This window comes from Neoarius graeffei, chromosome 13, assembly GCF_027579695.1.
Source record: "Neoarius graeffei isolate fNeoGra1 chromosome 13, fNeoGra1.pri, whole genome shotgun sequence".
In the NCBI taxonomy this organism is placed as follows: Eukaryota; Metazoa; Chordata; class Actinopteri; order Siluriformes; family Ariidae; genus Neoarius; species Neoarius graeffei.
In genome coordinates, this window is record NC_083581.1 from 31,606,813 (window position 1) to 31,625,199 (window position 18,387).

General features: G+C 45.8%; 1 protein-coding gene across 2 annotated transcripts in view; it reads right to left on the reverse strand.

Annotated features, from left to right (window-relative positions):
• Positions 1-18,178, reverse strand: part of nckap5l (NCK-associated protein 5-like) — a 59,441-nt gene extending 41,263 nt beyond the window's left edge. Inside the window, exons 1-2 of one of the 2 annotated variants that reach the window (XM_060937511.1) lie at positions 17,963-18,178; positions 7,953-8,103 (exon numbers count right to left, since the gene is read on the reverse strand). The gene's annotated coding sequence lies outside the window, so the exon portion shown is untranslated. The remainder of the gene's footprint in view (positions 1-7,952; positions 8,104-17,962) is intronic. The other variant, XM_060937510.1, reaches the window with a different exon arrangement.
• Positions 18,179-18,387: the final 209 nt, after the last annotated feature.

An 18,387-nucleotide genomic window follows, 5' to 3' on the forward strand; every position in this document is an offset into this window, starting at 1 on the left:
TAATAGCCGACACTGGTTAAGATTAAACAGAGGCGTTTTGGGTAAAAGTTCAGAGGGGACAACGATTACGCTCATGCGCTCGTTCCTGTTACAATGCATAGCCTATTGTTTAAAAAAAAAAAGTTCATCGCATAAAATGTTGATGTTAATATGCAAGCAATGCATTTTCTTGGCGTTTTCACAAAAGGTGAATGTCTGATTTTCTTACTTTAACTGAATTGTGATAGAAGTACATGTAGATAACAAGAAAATACTTGATTATTCTCTGAAATGTTGATAAAAGTGAGCTTCTACAAAATGTCTGAGCCATGGTTTGAGCCGGCGCATGTTTACATCAAAACGCGTGTGCGTGCAAGAGTATCACGGTCACGCGCAAAGCATCCCGGTTTTAGACTCGGGAAATCTGGTCACCCTAGTGTAACTATGTTTTTTTGGAATTGTAATTCATTTTATTTCAATGTTATGGCCCTTTTCCACTACCCTTTTTCAGCTCACTTCAGCTCGCTTCAGCCCGACACGGCTCGCGTTTCAACTACCTTAGAGCAGCACGACTCAGCTCGCTTCAGCCCTACTCAGCACCCAAAACTCGCACGGTTTTGGAGTAGGGCTGAAGCGAGCCAAACCAAGCCGAGTGGGGCTAGGGGCGTGAGCAGACACTCCCCTGTGCACTGATTGGTGAGGAGGAGTGTCCTCACATGCCCACACACGCCCCGCGAGCACGCTGGGATCTGTAAACACCGTAAACCCGGAAGAAGAAGAATTACGAGAATTTCTGAAGCCTTATGCGCCTCGCCTCATCTATACGCTCTTGCCAGTATCTGTTGGCGTTGTCGGTGACAACAAGCCACAGCACCAAGACCAGCAACACTAACGACTCCACGTCCTCCATGTTTATTGTTTACTATCCGGGTCGTGAGACTACCGCTTAAAAGGTCACTGATGTCACTGTTTGCGCTGCCTAACGACATCACGTGACGTCCACCCACTTTCGCTAACTCCACCCAATGTGTCCACCCACTTCCAGCCAGCACGGTTCAGCGCGGTTGTAGTCGAAATGCAACTCCAACAGCCCCGCTCAGCTCGACTCAGCTCAACTCGGCACGGCTCAGCCCAACTCAGCCGCGTTGGTAGTGGAAAAGCGGCATTAGAATATATAATTTTTTGACGGCACTCTGGTTGAGAAAGGCTGGTGTAGACAACTAATGGAAAAGTAGTCACTCGAGTGCAGCCAGTGTACCAGAACAGTGCTAGTTTAGATCTACTCTACTTATTTCATTACCTGAAGGCTAAAATAAAATATTTTCCCGGCCACTAAAGAGTACCTACCCACTGTTCAAGCCTGTGTTTGTCATTGTTTTCAAGCATTTTCAACACTCTTTTGTGTAATGGAGTATGTGTACAATAGAATGGGCCATCTATCTGCCAGACTGCTTTATTTTCACAGAGAAGTTATTTAGTTGTCAGTATTCATTTCAAACCTTTTCAGTATTGTAAAAGTACCACAGAGGAATACTGCATTAATACCATAATATCTGTAAATAAACTACCATGTTATTCTGTGACTGGGCTTGTCTGTATTCCTTTAGTAGTGATGGAAAATGATAAAAAAAATTCCTGGCTTCAGATGCCATGTGCGCACTTCCGGTTTCTGGAGATTCCCTGATCTACCGTACGTCACAACAAGGTGCTGTAGTTCCCGTGTGCCACTTTGGTGTGGGTTTTTTCCCCCCACTCTATCATCAAAGGCTTATTATTCACAATCACACTGTGGGTGAAAATTATCATCTCATCTCATTATCTCTAGCTGCTTTATCCTGTTCTACAGGGTCGCAGGCGAGCTGGAGCCTATCCCAGCTGACTACGGGCGAAAGGCGGGGTACACTCTGGACAAGTCGCCAGGTCATCACAGGGCTGACACATAGACACAGACAACCATTCACACTCACATTCACACCTACGGTCAATTTAGAGTCACCAGTTAACCTAACCTGCATGTCTTTGGACTGTGGGGGAAACCGGAGCACCCGGGGGAAACCCATGCGGACACGGGGAGAACATGCAAACTCCACACATGCCCCTTTTCCACCAAAGCAGTTCCAGGGCTGGTTCGGGGCCAGTGCTTAGTTTGGAACCGGGTTTTCTGTTTCCACTGACAAAGAACTGGCTCTGGGGCCAGAAAAACCGGTTCCAGGCTAGCACCAACTCTCTGCTGGGCCAGAGGAAAGAACCGCTTACGTCAGTGGTTAAGACCAACAACAATAACAAGGCCGTGAAAGATCGCCATTTTTAAGCGACGAGAAGCAGCAGCTGTACAAATGCAAAGTCAGCCATTATTATTATTATTGTTGTTGCTGCTGCTGCTTCTTCCGTGTTGTTTTTGCTTCGATATTCGCGCCAAGGTTTATGCAAACGTAGCGACGTAACTGACGTATACAGTGACATAATGACGTATCTTCCCCTAGCACCGCGAGCTATGGAAAAGCAAACTGGTTCTCAGCTGGCTCGCAAGTTGAACGAGTTGTGAACCAGCACCAGCACCGGCCCCGAACCAGCCCTGGAACTGATTTGGTGGAAAAGGGGTAACAGAAAGGCCCTCGCCAGCCACGGGGCTCGAACCCGGACCTTCTTGCTGTGAGGCGACAGCGCTAACCACTACACCACCGTGCCGCCGAAAATTATCATAACCATCTTTATTTTCATGGAGTCATAGGGAGGAGTGAATTTATTTAGGTGTCTGTGTTACTTTAAGTAGTGCTTTAGCATCCGAGTTTGCATTGTTAATCATTTTGGGGACACCAATTTGGTGAATTATGTACTTCATTATACACATGAAATCAGAATTCTCACGTCAAGATGCCTTTTAAACTATAAGCACCAAGACACCTTAAAATATTTAAACCCAGTCAAGCCTTTAATTCCAGCATGAGCATCCCCTAAAGGATAACTGGCTGTTTTCCAGCACAACAAAGGCATCCTTGTGAATGTCTTCTAGAAAGAAAAGAAAAAAAAAAAAAACACATTCTTAAAATACTGCATCAACCTTGTGGTTAAGGGGCCAACGAAACAGCTCATCAAAACCATCCCTGAACGCCGGCTCACGCCCCCGTCAGCCACCCCATCCCCGGAATTCCTCCTGGAGCAAAACATTGGCTGTGTGTTTAAAAACCAAACTGGGTGACATGACCCACATGGAAAAGGGGTCATATGTTGTCCTGGAGCCAACAGTCGAGTGTGGTGAGAATCTGCCACAAAGAGCCATTGTGATCCTACAAACACCACTTTCGCTCATGAAAAGACTGAATGATGTGTGTATCCGGGTGCTCCCTGACAAGCCTCGTAAATATCGCATACAGTGCTCGATGAAGAGGTAATACATAACAAAGCTGGTGGCAATGATGTAGTTTAAAAAAAAAAAAGGACATCTTGATCGCAATCTGTAGGTTGTGAAGCTTCGCTGCTATTTTAAGCGTTAGCAAGTTTACTGCTCAGCAATGGCAAGACAACTGGCGAACACTTGGGTAAATCAGAAAGCTCCAGGTGCTGGATGCCATTTGGATTAACATGAACATAAGTACTTTGCCAAGCCATGTCTCTTGGAAAACAGCTGGACATTTAACACAAGTGAAACATCTGGTTAAAAAAAGGACACGCTATTACAGCGGAGAAGATTTTGCTGATCAAAATGAACCATCCAATTTGACAGAGCTGGAGCAATTTTGCCAAGAAGAACAGGAACAAATACCAGGATCCAGATGTGCAAAGCTGATAGCTACATGTCCCTGAAGACCTGCAGCAAAGTACTGATCTAAGGGGTGAAGACTTTTGCAACCAAGAAATATCTGCTTAACTATTGGTGCTTACAGTGAAAAAAAAAAAAAAAGAATTTACACCTACAAAACGGTAGGAATGTTGTTTTAAACTTAACGGTAAAAATCCCAGTGAAGTCCGTTTCAATTCCAGGTTGTAACAAAGAAAATGTGGAAAAGTTTCATGGCGGGGTGTCCATCGTCAGACCAAACTGTTGCAAGTTATATTAAATGAGCTTGTAAAACCGAGATCAATCGCAGTGCTTTTAACAAAACGTTGTGCTGAGCGTCTGTGCATTTGTGGCATCGCGGCGAGTTTCGGATTAAGGGAATAAATCAGAGTGCCGGCAAAAAAAGCTCCCATTGAAAGCAAGACAGCTTAATGGGCTGTAATGTGCTGAACTCCATGTGAGGTGGAGGGGCTGATCCACCTTGGAAATGTGACACTAGTCTGGGGGGGGAAGGAAGGGTTTGCCTGCAACTTAACCTGAGCCAAGCCCTCTTGTGAACAGTTTTTTCATATTACCAAAGGCCACAGCGATACAAATTGCACAGAACCTTCGCCTTCTGTAACCTACTTAATCATCTTCATTGAGAGTGATTTTTTATTTTTGTTCGAATGTTTGTTAGAAAAAAAAAAAAAAACACAATGAGGCCATCCTTGAAAAAAATCCGTTTCCTGTCCACCGGGTGGGCAAAAAAAATTCAGTCGGGCGGGAGGGATTTTTTTTTTTTAAATGGATGGATAAGAAATCGCAATGCTGTGTTTGCTTTTTCTTTCAGTACTTTATTACAAAAGCAGACACATTTAATAAAATATGACAGTTTAATCAACTGAAACTTGTACAAAAACTAAGGCCCTGTCCACACAGCAACGGATTCAGGTGAATCTGATAAAATTGTTTATCGTTTCGGCCTGGCGTCCACACGGCACCGGCGTTTTGGGTGCCCCAAAACGAAATCTTTTGAGAACGGGTTCCAGAGTGGAAAGATCTGGCAACGGCGCCGTTGCGAAGTCGTCTGGATGAGTAGAACGGATTTGTTTACGATGACGTCACAACCACATGTGCTTCACTCCGGGTAGAAGTGTAACGAACTCGATGCGAGTTGTCAACAAATCCTATAACTTGGTTCATGAAACGCGCTTACAAAATATTTTCACTGTGAATATTTATTGTGTAATGGTGCAAAGTGAGAGAGAGAGAGAGAGAGAGAGAGAGAGAGAGAGAGAGAGAGAGAGAGAGAGAATAGCCCTTAGGACAGAGTCAATCCTGCCAGCAAAAATAGGGGAAAAAAAAAAGGAGCGATCTCACCTCTTCAGATGTTGGTTTAAGTCCTACAATACATTCCTCAAAAAGGGCGTAGAAGAACAAATTAATCCATCAACGTGTAGCATTCAATTTATTCCAGACCATTAAAGATGCCGCCTTCCGCGTAGAATCATACGTCATCCTCGCCACCATATTGGATGGGTCAAAGCGGAGAATAAAGATGCCTCGTTCATGTGCTGCGTTTAACTGTACCAACAGGTTTACCGTCCAAACGAGATCACATGGGATTACCTTTCACAGGTGAGACTGGAAAAATACTTTTCATTGTATTTGGTCATTATAACGTAATTTTACGAACAGATTTTTCTGACTTTGTGGCTAATATGAAGTCTTGCGCATGCGTCCTTACTTCTTCTATTGTTGGTGTCTCCAATGGTACCGTCTTACAGCGCACCTAGAGGTGTGGCATGTGTATTGCATCGTTTTCAGCAAGCGTTGCGTTGCCATATGTACCTGATATTTTACTGATCCGTTGCCCATGTGGACGCGATTTTTTTTTTTTAAATCTCGTTGCCGTTGTCGTGTGGATGTAGCCCAAGTTAGCATTTTAAATGCTGACTGCAACATTTGCAAAACTTTTACAAAGGTACTTAAAATGTCCGACACACTGACTTTTTGTAGTTCTAAATCGACCCTTAGGCCTAGTTCGGATGAAATTACACGATTAAAATGATCACCGAATGATTTGTTTTTCTGAATCTTTATTTTGTTGTTCGCTAGAATATCATTTTGCGATTTCACACTTAAGCAAATGCTTAAAAACTTCGGATCTCCTTCCTTCATGGTGGCTGCCATTTTTTTGTGCCGCACGGCGCATGCGCAGAGCTGATTCGGTTCTATATTCTGCGCGGAATGCAGGGCTTTCCACAAGCGCCGGCTGCCGGCCACTTTAACGACTATTATTTTTGTAGCCCACAGGCTCTAAATATTAATTTTCGATTTTAATAAAATTAAATGTTTATCTAACGGACTGACAATAATGTCAAACTGAACCGCACTCATTTAAGTTGTGATTCGCGCTGTTTGTACCGATAATAACCACAAATTCCCCGCCGACTTCGTTGATCAAGGGAGAGTAACTCATCCGCGGCCCCGACATGTGGTGTGCACGCGCGCGCACTCGGCGAAGGCAGTAGTGTGTCGGGGCCGTCGGAGGGAACAGAAGCAGAGATAACGCTTATTTTGTCTCCAGTAAACCAGTCTTCTCTCGTTCAATTCCGTGCTGGCATCAAAAGACACCGTTGGTTGTAAATGAAACCAAACTGAGTGGTTGGAGTGTATTTTCATACACAAATGGAGAAATGTTGGCTGAGTGTGTAATTGTGTAGCCCCACTGCAGACCGTTGTCGTTGTTAATTCATAGCATGCTCAGCTGCGTGAATGTGTCATGCACTGAAAATAAGAGATTTACAAGCCAGGAACGCCTCATGATGCAATACGCAAGAAAAGAAAGATGATTTGCTGCCATTTTACTTTGTATTTGAGTAAAGTGAATAAATACATGGTCTGTGGAAAATACATTTAATCCTGGGAACTGCGTGCACAGGAGTTTATTTTGTGTTTACTCTCTCCCCGGCTGGCTACTTATTTGTCATGGCTGGCTAGTATGAGCCTTAGTGGAAAGCCCTGGGAATGCAGAAATGGCAAGTTCGATTTTAGATTTACGAACCCGAAAAAAAATGTCGAAAAACCGGCGTTAAAAAAAAATTTCAACAGCACAAACGGCACTCACCCGGCCGGTGGACCGGAAACAGAACATTTTTTAATAATGGCCTGACCACCCTGCACTGAGAATCACTTGATTACAAAAGACTCGATGCAGCCACACCTACACCCTATTCAAGACCGTTCATGTGAACGGTAAATACACTCGTATCCAAATCTAACCTGGTGGCATCAACATAAATTTGCCTGAAAACTCTGAACAAGGATCTGCCTCAAGCATGTGACTACCTAGGATAAATGTCATGCTGACAAAAAAGAGGAAGAAACCCAAGCCAGTTCCTCTACTGATCGACAAATAAAGATCGCAGGTGAAATGAAACGAGGAAGAGAAATGGTCACCAGTCAGAAAACGAGGAACGTGGTAAAAGGGGAACATATGCTTTGTTTAAAGCCTGGTATGTACACAGTGTTGACCAGAGCCGCTGTCCCTTGGTCGAGGGTGAAGTAAAAAGCAATGGAGCCTTGAGCGAGTTCAGTCGGCTCGAGGGACAGAATGACAAAACATCTGGACAGCATCTGGACTGCACCTTTAGGATTTAGTTCCACTCTGCGCGCCTACTGTCTGCTCATGGCACCATAATCCAAATATTCGTCCTTATTAACCAGTGTGGAACGTATGCGGACGACACGAGGGGCCATGCTCCATGTGCTCATTAATCACCTTCGTTTGTATTGTGCGTCTATGTTTGAAGGCCTATGAGAATTCTGCTGCCAAAACAGAGTACCGGATGTTTCCGTATGAATAAAAAAAAGGCTGCTTTAAAAGTGATGGCTTCTTTGCATATTTGACACAAATCCAGCATAGATCAGGTTTAGTTTTTTTTTGAGGAAAGGGTTTGGCTGTAATTAATGGGACGAGAGGTCACAGGACCCCAAACCGCTGAGGCTTTCTTTTAACCGGCTGGTGGTAAAGCTTTTCAGAGAGCTGTGTGAATGTAACCGTTTGTGCCAGGAATGTCAGGAAGAGCCCCTGCCATATGAAATGGACCACACTAAGCCCTTTCTGATGGCATTTGTTTAACTCTTGTCGCTGTCCAACCGCATCGTGGACATTTATCCCTCAACTGCCCAAACAGGATGTGCCACTGACCTGGTTTGCTTGAATTGATTAGGGCTGCATTCCGACGCATATTTCCGCACACCGCCGGCATGAATTGAATGTTTGTTGCTGCTGAAGACTGGCGCTCTGTGGAATGGAGAACCAGTTGAAATGTTTGCACGACCTCAGCTTCTTCTGTGGGCTGGATGGGAGGCAGAGCAAATCCCAACGCATGTTATCCAACTGCACACTCCTGCCACTAAGTACTCACAAATCAGCTTGTGCTCGACACCCCCAAACCCTGCCATCTCAAAACATGAGGTTCTTTTAAAATATATATCTTTAGACATGAAGAAAGAAGTCCTAGGAAAGATGTGTAAATAAAAATTACATTTTCCACCCTCACATGAGCTCCCACAGCTCTTACAAAGGTGGACGACCCCCATAAATGAAACAAAGGCAGCGGGGGGGGGGGGGGGGGGGGGGGTGCAGCCAATGTAATTGCTTTCTTCCAAATATCTGCAGCGCGTGGAAACAGAGGCGCGGTCTTGCCGACTCGGCACCGTGCTCCCCTGCTGAGATCTCCGGCTTCTCCGAGTAATTGATGAGTTCTCCACATGCTAATGTGCCCCACCAATCTATAAGCAGGGTCCTGGCAAGATGGAGAGCAGGAGGAATCTCGCTGATGGGGGGGAAAAAAAAAAAAAAAAAAGCAGATAATAGGGCGGCCCTAACAAGGCAAGGCACACAGAGAGAGAGAGTTTTCCCATTTGTGGGCAACGTGACCATTTTTTACCAGACGAGGCAAGAAAGAGAACGTAATGACCACTTCCATTCTCTCAAGTTGGGCAGAACAGACACATGGAAGCTCTTGGAGAAGGAGTCTGAGCTCTAGGGGCTCAAGCTAAGGTCCAATTTCATGCTTCATTCCTAACAACTGTCCAGAGACTGGTGTTGCGGGCGCCTGAATGCAGCAGCAGGATAAGAAAATGGTATAATATTGAGCAAAACATTATCTACTGCGTTTCAGCCACGTAATCTATAGTGTGCATTCATTCAGTTGCTCATTCATTCAACTTGGACTTTAAAGGAACAGTCCACCGTACTTCCATAATGAAATATGCTCTTATCTGAATTGAGACGAGCTGCTCCGTACCTGTCCGAGCTTTGCGCGACCTCCCAGTCAGTCAGACGCGCTGTGACTCCTGTTAGCAATGTAGCTAGGCTCAGTATGGCCAATGGTATTTTTTTTGGGCTGTAGTTAGATGCGACCAAACTCTACCGCGTTTTTCCTGTTTACATAGGTTTATATGACCAGTGATATGAAACAAGTTCAGTTACACAAATTGAAACGTAGCGATTTTCTATGCTATGGAAAGTCCGCACTATAATGACAGGCGTACTAACACCTTCTGCGCGCTTCGGCAGCGCATTGATACGGAGCTCAGATATCAATGCGCTGCCGAAGCGCGCAGAAGGTGTTAGTACGCCTGTCATTATAGTGCCGACTTTCCATAGCATAGAAAATCGCTACATTTCAATTTGTGTAACTGAACTTTTTTCATATCACTGGTCATATAAACCTATGTAAACAGGAAAAACGCGGAAGAGTTTGTTCGCATCTAACTACAGCCCAAAAAAAATACCATTGGCCATACTGAGCCTAGCTACATTGCTAACAGGAGTGACAGCGCGTCTGACTGCGTCTGACTGACTGGGAGGTCGCGCAAAGCTCGGAGAGGTACGGAGCAGCTCGTCTCAATTCAGATAAGAGCATATTTCATTATGGAAGTACGGTGGACTGTTCCTTTAATGCATTTCAAATTACATTTCCTCATCTGGCTGACAAGTTTATCCAAAGCAACTTAAAATTAAATTCGTCTTGCTCAAGAACCCAACCAGTGTGGTATTGTGGAAGTGATGGGATTTGAACATATAACCTTCAGACACGGGTGGCATGGTGGTGTAGTGGTTAGCGCTGTCGCCTCACAGCAAGAAGGTCCTGGGTTCGAGCCCCGTGGCTGGCGAGGGCCTTTCTGTGCGGAGTTTGCATGTTCTCCCCGTGTCCGCGTGGGTTTCCTCCGGGTCCTCCGGTTTCCCCCACAGTCCAAAGACATGCAGGTTAGGTTAACTGGTGACTCTAAATTGACCGTAGGTGTGAATGTGAGTGTGAATGGTTGTCTGTGTCTATGTGTCAGCCCTGTGATGACCTGGCGACTTGTCCAGGGTGTACCCCGCCTTTCGCCCGTAGTCAGCTGGGATAGGCTCCAGCTTGCCTGCGACCCTGTAGAACAGGATAAAGCGGCTACAGATAATGAGATGAGATGGTCCGCCTCTGAAAAAAACTTGGCATTTGGATTTCCCGGCAAACGTTGATTTTTGTGACATCGCATGCGGGACGCCTCCTTCTGAATCCTACGTCAGCGCTGGTTTGTTTATGAGAAAACGACCTGGTGGTTTTCTGCAAATTTCTTCAACGTTATCGCGTAATTATTAAAATGGTTAACAGATGTATCGTAGGAGGGTGTAGCAACACCAATCTTGATGGGATTAGCACTCATCGTTTCCCAAAAGACCGGACAATGAGAGAGACATGGGAGCGCTTGGTCTACACAGGCTGTGCACTGAAACCGTACAAGCTCTCGCAGCCTGCTGGCGCTTCCGCAGATAACTCCAGGCTCCAGACTCCCTTGGGATTTTTCCAGACGTGTTTTGTTATTTTATTGTATTTTTTTTCTGCTGTAGACAGATGGCCTTGTGCAAAATTACCCTTCTGGATGAGTGTGTAAAGGGACATACTTTCATATAAAAAAAACAAACACGAAATTGGTCCAGAATATGCACTTTAACCTCTCAGCCTTCTCTCTTGCTGCTTAATACACAGGACACTTCATTAGACAAAGTGTACCAAAAGAGCACCGTGTTAATCAGAGCACTTCCCACTGGTTCGCTTTTCACGTCTCTCATGTGCTCTTTCTTTGTTTTAGCAGCTGATCAGCCTCCTGGCTCAGTGGCACGATCAGGTGGCTGGACGTAATCTCCCCGGACCTTTCTGGGCTCCGGTCCATGAAATAACATCATGAGCCTGAAGAAGGAAAAACAGACCCTGTTCACTCGCTACACAGCAGCCATGTGGGAGGCGCAGCATAACAATGTACCATGCTGGACAGCATCATCCCGAGTGCTACATGAGGACAAAGTGTTATTGCACAGTTTTGAGCTTTAAATAATTTGAAGGTTACACAGTGTGACAAAGGCCTGCATTCGTGTCAACAGCTCAGTGTTTCACTAAGGTCTTCTGGAAGCCTTGTTTTTGAATCCGAGCTGCTGTAAACCATGCTTTCTAAAAATAACATGGTTACAAAATAATAGAGTGCAAAGTGACATGTAAGAAGAGAGTGCCTTACTAATCTAAAGTCGGGTTTCCACTGTATGATTTTTGCCCTGATTTTGCTGTTGCAGACCAAAAAAAAAAATCGTACGTCGTAAAAGAATTCTTGGTCATGAGATTGGTGGTCTTAGAATGCACAGTCAGTGCGTTTACATGCACACAGAAAATCGAATTTCTGCCGTAGCTCGACTGAAATCGAAGTTCTAAATGCCATGGAAACACCTTAGCTAGGCTGAAATTGAACCGAACTTGATTTCTCGTAATCGAGCTACGTGACCTAGATTAGGGATGGCGAAAACTAAAAAAAATCTTGACCGACCACCGAGCCTCATTAGCCGGTTAAAGTCGGTTAACCTATGAGTTTAAACAGGGATGCAAACGGCACGCCTTTTTCACGGCTCGTGCAGATCCGATTTTTTTTTTGGGGGGGGGCGTTGGAGTGTCTGAATAATTTCATCAGAGTAAATTCTGTATTAAAATTACCACATAAGCAAATGCCGTTACAGTCCATGAAAAAGCCGTGAAAAAGTCGGCATCTGCGCCTTTAGTTTGTGTGGAGAGATATGATCTGCAATAACATGCATTGTTGGCTACAGACCGAAACATACTTTCAGAATGCACTGGCCAAGGCAGGACTAAACTCCATGTGCCTTCTAATAATAATTTAAAAAAACAGAATAGTAATTTGTAAGCTAAAAAGCCTGTGTCTACACTTTTTTCTTTCGCCGAGTGGCAGCCAATGTTTTTTTTTTTTAAAGATATTTTTTTGGGCTTTTTGCACCTTTATTGGATAGGACAGTGCAGAGACAGGAAATGAGCGGGAGAGAGAGAGAGACGGGAAGGGATCGGGAAATGACCTCGGACCGGAATCGAACCCGGGTCGCCCGCATTCATGGTATGGCGCCTTAACCACCTGAGCCACGACGCCCCAAGTGGCAGCCAATGTTGCCAGATATTGCTGACGTTTTCCAGCCCAAAATATGTTCAAAACCCACCAAAATCCACTTGAAACCACCCAATCTGGCAACACTGGTGGCAGCTGTGTTCAACTGGGGCAGGACATGACTGAATGGGTGCTTCTGATTTGTCAGCTGTCTTTAACTGGGGCGGGAGGGCGGGACATGACTGAATGGGTGTTTCTGATTTGTCAGCTGTCGTCCTTACACCGCATGGCATGCCCCAAGCGTTTACAAACACAGAATTCCAGGTTCTCTGCTCCAAAATCGGCAGCTTCAAAACGATTGATTTTTTTTTTTTTCACCGACAACCCCAAAAAAATTAACCGGTTAACATTGATTCGGTCAACCACTGGTCAAACTTTCATCGGTTAACATCCCTAACCTAGATTATGCAATTTTTGCCGAGCTACTTAGTGCGTGCATACCCTATCGAGCTACATACTTTAGCACTGCCCCTTCCGGAAGTGACGAGACCACAAGCGGGAAACACAACAGCCTTGGTTGGCATGACAACAGTAGTAGCGAGCAGCAGAAGAGGTCAGGAGGAACAAACGAATAAGAAAAAATGGCGAGCAGAAACGTGCACTTTTGGAGCAATGAGGAGACAGAGTTCATGCTCATTCAGCTTAAGGAGCTGAATATATTAAAATTCATGGACGGGAGAAAAACGCGCAATGGAGAACACGGAACTGATAACTTTGTTTACACTCTTGAATAGCTCTTCTTCATGATGACAACCGGAAGTGTACCAACACGATGGGGCGTGTAGCGCCACCTGTGGCTCGGGTGCACAATGTACCTCACACAATAGCTCGATTTCCTTGTGTGCATGTAGGATTGGATTTCTCTGGCACCCTGCTGGGACCCTTAGCTCGATTACCGACAGTAGCTCGATTTGGATGTGCATGTAAACACACTGACTGTAACGCTAGGATCAGACTACATGATATTTTTGTCTTTTACGATGGTCACCATGTCAGATTTGGCGATCAAAGTGCCATAAATTCTTGCCGTGTCTTGGCCACACGACAAGTTTGACTCTAACCAATCACCACTCATGTCCTTGTGTGTCGTTGGGGAGGAGGGTCAAAAAATGGTAAATCATGGCTTTCAAGGAACACGTCATAGAAGTGGGCAAACTAGACAAGAAAATGTAAAAAATTCCGACATGCTAGACTTTTCGTCAGGGCGTCCCGAATGCCACAGTGCTATTCTTTGACTACGTCACACTACAAAGCCTGTTCATCATTCCTGACATTCATATTCAGGCCAGACACTGGAAATTTGTCAACAATAATAAAATCGTGTCAAAATCAGGCTAAATTCATGTAGTTTGAGCCTGGCTCAATGAACTCGCTCACAATTTATGCTGCTTTTCCACTACAAACGCGGCTGAGCCGTGCCGTGCCGAGTCGAGCTGAGCGGGGCTGTTGGAGTTGCATTTCGACTACAACCGCGCTGAACCGTGCTGGCTGGAAGTGGGTGGACACATTGGGTGGAGTTAGCGAAAATGGGTGGACGTCACGTGATGTCGTTAAGCAGCGCAAACAGTGACATCAGTGACAGTGGCGGAACAAGTCAGAGCCGGGCCGGGGGCGGGGCAAATGACCGGGCCCTTTATTAAAGCTTATCATAACATCATTTTAGGCTACAAAATGTCCGCAACTGCGGTGTTTACCAATTTCAACACTACCGGGTGCAACTATGTTATTTAGTACATCAAGTCCTTCAAACGAACATGTAACTCAGAAACAAAAAACATTAGGATACTGTACATGGCTCATAATAAAACATCAATAGCCTATACTGCGCACATTATTTGAAGGGCATACGAATGAGCGCTCAGAGGCTGCAACGCTGACAGGAAGAGTCAGAAATAAAAGGAGGGCGGTGCAAACCTCACTGAATGCACTGTGTTTACCAATTTCAACACTACGGGGTGCAACTATGTTATTTTGTACATTAAGTCTCATCTCATCTCATTATCTCTAGCCGCTTTATCCTGTTCTACAGAGTCGCAGGCAAGCTGGAGCCTATCCCAGCTGACTACGGGCGAAAGGCGGGGTACACCCTGGACAAGTCGCCAAGTCATCGCAGGGCTGACACACAGACAACCATTCACACATTCACACCTATGGTCAATTTAGAGTCACCAGTTAACCTAACCTGCATGTCTTTGGACTGTGGGGGAAACCGGAGCACCCGGAGGAAACCCACGCGGACACGGGGAGAACATGCAAACTCCGCACAGAAAGGCCCTCGCCGGCCACAGGGCTCGAACCCAGGACCTTCTTGCTGTGAGGCGACAGCACTAACCACTACACCACCGTGCCGCCCCTGTACATTAAGTCCTTCAAACGAACATGTAACTCAGAAACAAAAAAAAACATTAGGCGACATACTGTACATGGCTCATAATAAAACATCAATAGCCTACTGCGCGCATTATTTGAAGGGCATACGGCGAGCCTTGCGCTCCGCGAACTCGTCCACGATGCTCTGTATGTCACTGATTCAGTGAGCTTTTAAGTGGTAGTCTCACGACCCGAATAGTAAACAATAAACATGGAGGACATGGAGTCGTTAGTGTTGCTGGTCTCGGTGCTGTGGCTTGTTGTCACCGACAACGCGGACAGATACTGGCAAGAGCGTATAGATGAGGCGAGGCGCATAAGGCTTCAGAAATTCTCGTAATTCGTAATTCTTCTCCTTCCGGGTTTGCGGTGTTTACAGATCCCAGCGCGCTCGCGGGGCGTGTGTGGGCATGTGAGAACACGCCTCCTCACCAATCAGTGCACAGGGGAGTGTCTGCTCACGCCCCCAACCTCAGTCGGCACGGTTTGGCTCGCTTCAGCCCCACTCCAAAACGGTGCGAGTTTTAGGGGCTAAGCAGGGCTGAAACGAGCTGAGTCGTGCTGGTTTTTGGTAGTCGAAACGCGAGCCGTGTCGGGCTGAAGTGAGCTGAAGCGAGCTGAAAAAGGGTAGTGGAAAAGGGCCATTAGTGGCATCCCTGACCAAAGAACAGTTCCACCAATATCAGACATTTCTGACTAAACTCTGAGTATTCGCACTGCTACAGCACTCATCTAAAACCCACCAATAACAGGACAATATAGACAGAATTGCACTAAACATGCTAATGAACAAAAATAAATATCCTTAATACCTTGAGAACATTTCTGTTTATGCGAACAGCCTGGGCTGCACAGATTGATGATCTAAATTCCCCTTAACCACAGATCTATCGTAAGGAAATCTTCGCCGCAGCCTACAATCTGACACGGAGAACACGTCACACAATGGACGATATAATTCAGGCAAAATTTTACTTTATTGAGATCAGCTCATGTCACGTGATAAGGAATAACGTAAACCAAAATAAACAAAAATGGCTGAAGAGAGCGCATAGCACAAAAGATAAAGAAAATGGCTAACGGATAAAAACCTTATACAACTTCAAAAGGTTTAAACTGACACCCAGTTGACAAACCATGCCTGATGTTTAAAGGCTAAGAATTTTCGGAGAGAATTAAGACAATAATTGCACAACCGCAAAGAAGCGGCCTGACGAGAAAATCAGCGTCTCACCCAGCGCCCGGAGCAATATACAAATAAGCATTTTATGCTCTCTGTATTCGGCGTTCTTGTGTGTGTGTGTGTAGATTGGGCAAGGGGTGTCATGTTTTTATATCCTGGTGGAGACCAAATCTCTGCTCAAGGATAAATATATCTGACAGTTTTGACCTTGTGAGGGACATGTAGGTGGTAACTACTTTAAAAAAAAAAAAAATTGTAAAGAAAATCCACAGCTTTTATTTAAAAACCTAAAACAGTCAAAAGGGTTAAGATTAGATTTGGGCGCAGGCATAGAATTAATTAGATGCATTAATAATCATCAGTAGAAGATCCTCACAAGGACAGCAAGACAGTGTATGTGTGTGTGTGTGTATGATTAATTAGACCCTCACTGCTATGTTTACAACCTCTCTTATAAACAGTCACAAGAAGGCAGTGCTTAACCATGGTGATATTTTGTCCAATCAAAAATAAAAAAACCATACATTTTCACACACCAGTAGTGACTACGCAGCAGCGGGGTTTGAACGTGACGTTTTTGGAATACCTCATGGAGGGGTTTGTGACCACCAGAAAGAAAGAAAGCACAACTTTATTCGTCACACACTTGTGAAATTTCCTCTCTGCATTTAACCCATCTGAAGCAGTGAACACACACATGAGCGATGAGCGCGCGCGCACACACACCCAGAGCATTGGGCAGCCATGCTAACAGCACCCGGGGAGCAGTTAGGGGGTTAGGTGCCTCGCTCAAGGGGACCTCAGCCCAAGGCCGTCCCATATTAACCTAACATGCCTTTGGACTGTGAGGGAAACCGGAGCACCCAGAAGAAACTCGCGCAGACACGGCGAGAACATGCAAACTCCACACAGAAAGGCCCTCGCCGGCCGCTGGGCTCGAACCCAGAACCTTCTTGCTGTGCCGCCCGAAGAGGTCATCTGCCTTCCGACAGGGACGACGCACGTCCTCAAGGCATGAGGAAACCGATCAAAGGCCAGGGTGAAGGACAGATAATCGTTTTGATCATGGGAGTAGCTCAAACAGCAGCCACGCAACCATGACTATCGTCAAATCAAGGAGCCAGGCCTTTGCGGTCAGAGCAAACGACTGGCCTGGCCTTTTTTTTTTTTTTAAATCTTGCTGTCAGCTATTTGTTTTGGTTTGTGTGTGTGTAGAGCATCCTCAGCAGTGTCCGGCTGGGACCCACAAACCTCTCGGCAGGAGGGAATATTGTTAACTTTACTGCACCGCCTTGGAATTTTGACCATCGCAGCCTAGGTTGTAAGCCAGCCTTAATATAGGTTTTGGCCATGGGGGCCTTGCAAATGTGAAAAACATCTGTAAAATATTAAAGGGGACGGGCTGGAGCTGGAGGAGGAGGAGGATGGTATGCTTTTACCCTCAATTACACTTGAATTAGTTGCTGTTTTAGGGGGTAATGCAACATGGGTGCTGCCAAAATGAGCATTTTTTTTTTTAAACAGTGCAGTAAAGCACAAATCTGGAGACTGTAAAAGTGCCAACAGTTTTCTGCTACACACACAAGGAAAGGAAGGATATATATACACACACATTATATGTATATACGCGCATGCGCAGGCGCGTGTACATATATATTTTATATGAATATGCGCGCATGCGCGGGCGCGCGTGTACATGAACTATTGAGGTAGATAAAAACCTGTGCTTTTTAAGTTATTATTAAAGACTTATCCGGGATGCAGCGCCGCAAATATGGCCGCCACTATTTAAAATGGCATTTAAATCCCCTCAAAAAAAACACCACACACACGCGCCGCATCCTGTCCGAGCTGAGGCAGGATATCACGGCCAGCATCCTCAAACCCGGCGTCCGAGTTAGCCGTTAGCTTTCACACAATCACGGCTCCGTTCTAAACCGCGTACGCGGGCACTCGATAGCAGGTTATAGTACCGGCGGAAGCGCACGCTTTCCACAGGCGGCTGTAGTGCGGCGCGGCGGTGTGTGATTTCGGACAGAGCGCGTATTTTGGCTTCTTTAATCGCATCATTTCCGCTTAGCTGCGCGGCTACGTTTAGCTCACTCAGCGCAATTTCGGTGTAGAAGAAGAAGAGGCTGGAAAGGGGAGAAAAAAGCGTGTTAAAGTGGCTTTACCTTGAGGTGTAGGGCTCCGGAGAGAGACGGACGGGTGGGTCAGAGATCCTGGACGGACGGACGGACGGCCGGCCGCGCTATGAGGCGTCTCGGAGTGCGCGGCGGAGCTCGCAGAGCGGGGACATGTTCCTCAGGCGAGCGTCACTCGGATGTTTGCTCACCGTGTTTAGGGCTCGAAGGCAGCGCGCGAGGCAGGAAAAGTGATGTCATGGCTCGCGCTCGTGCTCGCGCTGCTGCCCGCCCCGTTTGTTCATGCGCTCCACGTAGGCCTGCCATCACAACACGCGCGCGCATTTATAGAGCTGCGAACATTTATTATAATGGTACAGAAAAGTATTAACACACACCCGCTCAAAAGTTTGGGGTCACCCAGACAATTTTGTGTTTTCCATGAAAAGTCACACTTTTTTTTATTTCCCACCATA